Source organism: Dipodomys merriami, unplaced genomic scaffold (genome assembly GCF_024711535.1).
Source record: "Dipodomys merriami isolate MVZ:Mamm:240054 unplaced genomic scaffold, mDipMer1.0.p SCAF_124, whole genome shotgun sequence".
Taxonomy (NCBI): domain Eukaryota; kingdom Metazoa; phylum Chordata; class Mammalia; order Rodentia; family Heteromyidae; genus Dipodomys; species Dipodomys merriami.
The window spans coordinates 2,640,488-2,646,893 of NW_027202538.1; the positions used below are offsets into that span (position 1 = coordinate 2,640,488).

The 6,406-nt window shown below is 40.7% G+C and overlaps 1 long non-coding RNA gene across 1 annotated transcript; it reads right to left on the reverse strand.

Annotated features, from left to right (window-relative positions):
* Positions 1-591: 591 nt before the first annotated feature.
* LOC138823849 (uncharacterized) lies at positions 592-1,967 on the reverse strand. Its single transcript, XR_011370927.1, has 3 exons — positions 1,805-1,967; positions 1,090-1,375; positions 592-702 (listed from the first exon to the last, which is right to left on the reverse strand). It is a non-coding gene; the product is annotated as an uncharacterized lncRNA (long non-coding RNA).
* Between the last annotated feature and the right edge of the window lie 4,439 nt (positions 1,968-6,406).

The window sequence follows — 6,406 nt, forward strand, 5'->3', positions numbered from 1 at the left end:
CTCTCCTTCAGGAGGATATTACAATTCTAAATATCTATTCACCAAACAACGGAGCACCCAAATTTATCCAAGAAACACTACTTTCCTTCAAATCCTACATAGATCCAAAGACATTAATTGTTGGGGATTTTAACACACCACTTTCCCAACTAGATAGATCAACTCAGCAAAAACTCAACAAAGAAACCGCAGATCTAAACAACTGCAAAGATCAACTAGATTTAACAGACATCTGCCGAAAATTTCACCCAGCAGCATAAGAATATGTCGCGACCACCTCGACCAGCAAGGAAGACGCGACCCGGGATTCTTCTCAATGTGGTTTATTCAGGACCTTTTACAACATCTTCTCTCCTGCTTCTTCTGCCCGCTTCTTCCTGCTTCTCTGTCCCCCCCCCCCCCCGCCCCCGCGCTCTGGTTATAAGTCTCCTGGATGGCCAATCCTGAAGCACCACTTGGCATATACCCATAGGGTCGCAAACACGGAAGCAAACTAGGAACCAAGTCATAGCCATATAAGGAGTTGTTTTTACAGAGAGCACTTGTCACTGGGAAGACAGAAGGCGGGAGCCAGCGCCATCTTACCAAGGAGCTACAATGTTGCTTTTGTGGCCACGCCTTACTGCCTGGCTGTCTTTGGTCGTGGCTCCCGCAGCTCTCCACAAGAATACACGTTTTTCTCAACAGCACATGGAACATTTTCTAAAATAGACCACATTTTAGGCCACAAAGCAAACTTGTCCAAATTCAGAAACCTTGCATTCTCTCTGACCACAAGGGAATAAAATTAGAACTCAACACCAGATTTTCTAATTTTTAAGTTAAAGAATCTTTAAAAAACCGTTAAAAACAATGTGAAGATTCCTTAAAATTTTTGGTAATGTCCAAACCTCATAACCTTTTGAATTTTAAACTTAAACTCACCCATTGTTACAGCATGCTGACAACTCTTACCTTGAACATGTTCATAAACACATACAAAACACTCACACAGATCTTAAAGCACACAAAAAATCAAAATCAGTTGTACGTACATTTTCTAAAGTTTTTAAAAAAATTTTAAGACAATATTTCTTTTAAACGAAGTACCTTTGTTGAGCTTCATTTTTCCAGGGCTTGCTTGTTTAGCAAGGTATTTCACTAATCAGTCTTTTGAATCCCTTCTGTTGGAGGAGGGCTGGGTGAGGGGGTCACCTGAAACTGAACGGGCCTGATTTTTACCCAATTTTGACAAAAGCACTTTACAAATTGTTAAGCTGTCTGGAGCAGCTGAAAGTCCAGACCAGGCTCACTGCTATCTACACCCTAACCTCTCCAGCAGCCTCCACCAGGAGAAGGTGCACCTGAGGCTTGTCCATGCCCCTCCTCTTGGCTGCTGTAACAAAAGAAGGGGGGAGGGAGACTTAGCAGATCTGTGACCAAGCCCAGCCAGAGGCTGAGACTTTTATTCCCCCAGAGATGTTCAAATAAATATCAAAAACACTGATAAACACAAAAACCAAGGATTCACATTTAAAACTGGTACCAATTCTAAAACGGAACTAGACAAAACAACAACCAAAGGCTGAGTTGGGGACTAATGGGCCCCCAGAAATCTGTGCTGTTCTCAAGCTGAATCCAGAGTTTGCTGAGTGAGCCTGCCACTCTCACCCAGAACTTCCCTACCTCAGAAAACATAGAACAGAAAACACACCAAAGTAAACAAGACAGACAAGTGGCCACAAAGACGAAATCAGGTCTCAGTGAATGGGGCAACATCTCAACACCACTCACTTACCAGGGGACTCGGACCCCCTCTACTCACCTCGGGAGGATTTTTCTTTTAGATTCCTGCAAACATTGACCCAGGAGCCTTCCAAGGCAGAGGAGAATTCCCAGTCATCTTGGGGCAAGGGAAAGAAGTTCCTAGTGGCTGTCCCCTCAGACTGACAGGTTCTCCCCCGTACTCAGACCCCCTGGGCTAAGGCCCGAGGCTAAGATCTTGCTGGTGCCACTTGCAGGTGGTCAATGGCAGTTTCATAAAAAAAGAAGGAGCTACAGAGAAACAGATATTAAGGGGGTGTTAGCCAGTCTCCTCTGAGCCCTTGCATCAGGATGAATCTGGGAGGAGAAACATTCCAAGAATTCCAAAAGACACACAGACAAAACACTGAACCCTGAGACAAGACATGTTCACAGCATGTGCATTGTAGACTGTCAATCAGAATGTGCTGGACTACAAATGGGCCCAAATGTCCACACTAGTGGACAGTCTACCCTGTACACTATCAGTCAGAAAGTGCCGGACCCCGCACTAGTGGATAGCCTACCCTGTAAATTATCAGTCAGAAAGTGCCAGACTCAAGCTTCTGCACTAGTGGATAGTTTACCCCCCAGGAGATCTGAGGGACAACTCCCACCGGCCCCGTTGGCTGTCTTATAGCACGTCCGCCAAGACCTCTTGCCAACCCCAATACAGAACCTGCAGGGAACTCAAATACCAGATGATTTCAGAATGGCAATGCCTCTACTTACTTGCCGGGCTTCTCATGACTCCTTGGTTAAGGCGTCTGGGTGGGCTTTGGGGGGATTCCCGGCCAATGCACCAAATGTAAAACTGAATTTGGAAATCCTTACCCAAAAGACCACCAGAGACCATCAACAATGTAAAAGCAAAGGAGTCTTTATTGCAAGCTGGAACTTGGTCCCCCCACAGCCCATGACGCTGAGAGGCCCCAAGACCAGGGTTATAGTACTTTTTATACAATTTTTAGGGAAGGCAGGGACTTTGTATACATCATAGCATCTTACAACAAATTATAACACATCGCGGGGAAACTCTTAATACAATTTTATAGTATGATTGGCGCACTACAAAGCAGAAACAGGTTGTTGGTTAGATCAGAGGGTTGAAGTACTTTAAACTGGTTGGCTTGCACCACAGGGAGTCTCAAGGACACACTTGCTAAACTGCAGGGTTCCTTTTTTAAACAAACACCATCTGTGGCCTAACTGCGGGGGTCACCATGCCCTCCAGCACCTGCCTGCCTGCGGTTTCCCCAAGGATAGTTTATGTTCCTAGTTGCCAAGGAATTGCTTCTTCTGTTCATTCCCAGGCTGGGCTCATGGTCAGCTGCATAACTCATACTTCAGAAGATGACATCTAGCTCAAGATGGAGTCACTCAGGCCTCAAGCTCCTCAACAGCCTCTTCAAAAAATTGTGCTGGTAGAATTGGCTGTACACAGAAAACTGTAGTTATATCCTTATATATCCCCCTGCACCAGAATCAATTCCAAATGGATCGAAGACCTCATTGTAAGTCCAGATTCCTTGAAAATGTTATAGGAAGCGTTAGGGGAAACACGAGGGCCCCTTGGCATAGGTCAAAACTTCCAAAGATCGCGAAGCACAACAAATCAAAGTAAGTCTGGATAAATGGGATTACATCAAACCAAACCAATCAGTTGTCAGACTCAAAAGCCATGGAGAAGAGATAGTGTAGCACAGATTTATTAAGGAGCAAATCTACAGATGAGAGCCTCAGCCAATGCTAAACACTTACTACCTTTTCTACCTAGGTTATTTATAGTAGATTTACATGTATATAAGAGTTTTCTGGTGGGGATTAGAAAGAAAACAACTAATGCTAAGACATAGATAGCATGTGAAATGAGTTTTAGCTGGAGAAAGGGAGGGATTAAGGCAGTGGGGTCTATAGCTCAAAGTCTTGGCTTGGTGCCAGCTAAGAAGGGCGTAAAGCAGGAGTTGTTATAAACAAAAGCACTGGTCTGAAGCCTCAAAATAAGGACCCTTGTCTATGTGAATCAAACAGTCTCTAACATGAGGTTTTATTTAAATTAACAAGCACAAGTTTAGATTTTTGCAGAGTGGGATGGTGTATAGTCACAGGCAATGTCTGCTATGTCAGGTAATCCAATCTACACTTTCACATGTTACCCAATAGCCAGGTTTCAACAGAAATAGATACAATGAGATTGTACAAATGAGACTTTGATTTTTCCCTCTCATGAAACAAAATTCTGTCAAATGCTTTCTGTCCTCCAGATGTTAACACAACATTTCTCATTATCTTTTCTACTATTTTGTTTTCATTATTGATGTTCACAGTACTTTTTATTGTTGTCTTCTGTGTATATGCAATTTTTAGGGCTTGAACTCTATGTTTAATGGTCTCCATTGTATTTTTTGCTCATGGGTGATGACACTATTCCTTAAGCCACATCTTTACCTTCTCCTTCTTGCTGGATAATTGGAGATAAGTTTTCACATTATTTTTGTATTTTTTATTTTTTTATTGTGAAAATATTGTACAGAAGGGTTAAAATTACATGGGCAAGATAATGAGTGCGTTTATAATCAAGAACTCTAATGACAACAAATGCTGGAGGGGATGTGGACAGAAGAGAACTATACTGCATTGTTGGTGGGAGTGTAAACTTGTTCAACCACTTTGGAAAACAGTATGGAGGTTCCTCAAAAGACTCCACATGGAGCTCCCCTGTTTCCCAGCAATCCCACTTTTGGGCATTTACCGAAATGATCACAAACAAGACCACACTAAAGCTACCAGCACGACTATGTTTATTGCAGCATTATTCACCATAGCTAAGATATGGAACCAACCCAGATGCCCCTCAGTAGATGAATGGATCAAGAAAATTGGTATATATACACAATGGAATTCTATGCCTCCATCAGAAAGAATGACATTGCCCCATTTTTTAGGAAATAGAAAGACTTGGAAAAATTATATTAAGTGAAGTAAGCCAGGCCCAAAGATGCATAGGTCCCATGGTTTCCCTTATTTGCAATATCTAGTATATGTCTGAGTCAAGTTTTCAAATTTTGTCTGGTTAGACTGACATTGAAACAAAATCTTCAGTTCTTAGCCTCCTGAGTTTCTAGGATTCTACACATGAACCTCTAACACCAAGCTTTGCTATACTGTTATTTTAATTATGTGGTAGAAGAAAGTGGAAGTATATTTTTGTTGTGTGCAATCTTCAAATACAAGTTTGAATCAACTGTTATCAATTTTAACTGTTAAATCAATGAATATTACACATTCCCACAGAAATATAATTGAAAAAGGGCATAATTGTTTTGATAAAACAAGTAATGGAACCATTTTTTTCACTTTACAATTCATGTTTTATATAACCTTAATTAGCGGACTTCCATGACTAAAAGTAAATATATTAATTGTATACCACAAGAAGCAAAGTGATTATAGTTAAGAATATATATTTCATCACAGTGAAAAGATAAGGGTTGAGCAGTCTCATTAAAAAGAAATGTTACACACAGAAACTAATGGATATGATATAGCTTGATAATTGCACAAGATATAAATGAATGGGATTACCACACCATACCTCATAAATGTGCAAAATATAATTATGTAGGTAGGTGCCAGTGGTTCATATTTGTAATCCTAGCTAGTAAGGAGTCTGAGAGCTGAGAATCATGATTCAAAGCCAGCCTACGCAGGAAAGTCCGTGAGACTCTTATCTCCAATGAGCCACCAGAAAACTGGCAGTGGTTCAAATGGTAGAGCACTAGTCCTGAGGTGAAGAGCTGAAGGACAACGTCCAGGCCCAGATTTCAAACCCCACAACTGACAAAAATTAAAAATAAACAAATATTTTGACATAAAATTTAAAATATATATGCTAAAACTTTTTAAATCCTCACTAGATATAATAGTTTATATAAATGTAAAGAACTGTTTTCTGGTTTTAGTTGAACCATGCCTGTAAAAGCAAAATGTCTTCTGAGCTTTTCAGTCTTTTTTTTTTTTAATTGTGAGAATACAATACAGAGGAGTTACAATTACATGGGCAAGAAAACTGGTACATTTCTTTTTTTTTTTTTTTTTGATCCGGTCATGGGCCTGAACTCTGGGCCTGGGCGCTGTCCCTCAGCTCTTCAGCTCAAGGTTAGCGCTCTACCACCTGAGCCGTAGCACCACTTCCGGCTTTTTTATTTTATTTTATTTATTTAAATTTTTTTATTGTAAAGATACTATACAGAGGGTTACAGTTACATGAGTGAGGTAATGAGTACACTTCCACTTCCTCTTGAACATTGTTACCCCCTCCATTGTTTTCCCCCTACCATCCCCTCCCGCCCTCCCTTCCCCAAGGTTCTTTTTTTTTTTTTTTGATTGTGATTAAGTGATTACTTAATTTCCGGAAATTCACAGTATTGTGGAATAATGATGCTCATTTAAAGTCACAAGTTCATTCTAACTTTCCTGGGGCAAATTGTCTATCACAGTCTATAATATATAACGGTGCTCATATGTTATATACCATATATGTGATCAGCAGCATGGGGATATTTAGTAGTGGTTCAACCAGATGAGTGGGAGTTCTTTGTTTCTTAAGTCCTGTTAGTTTTGT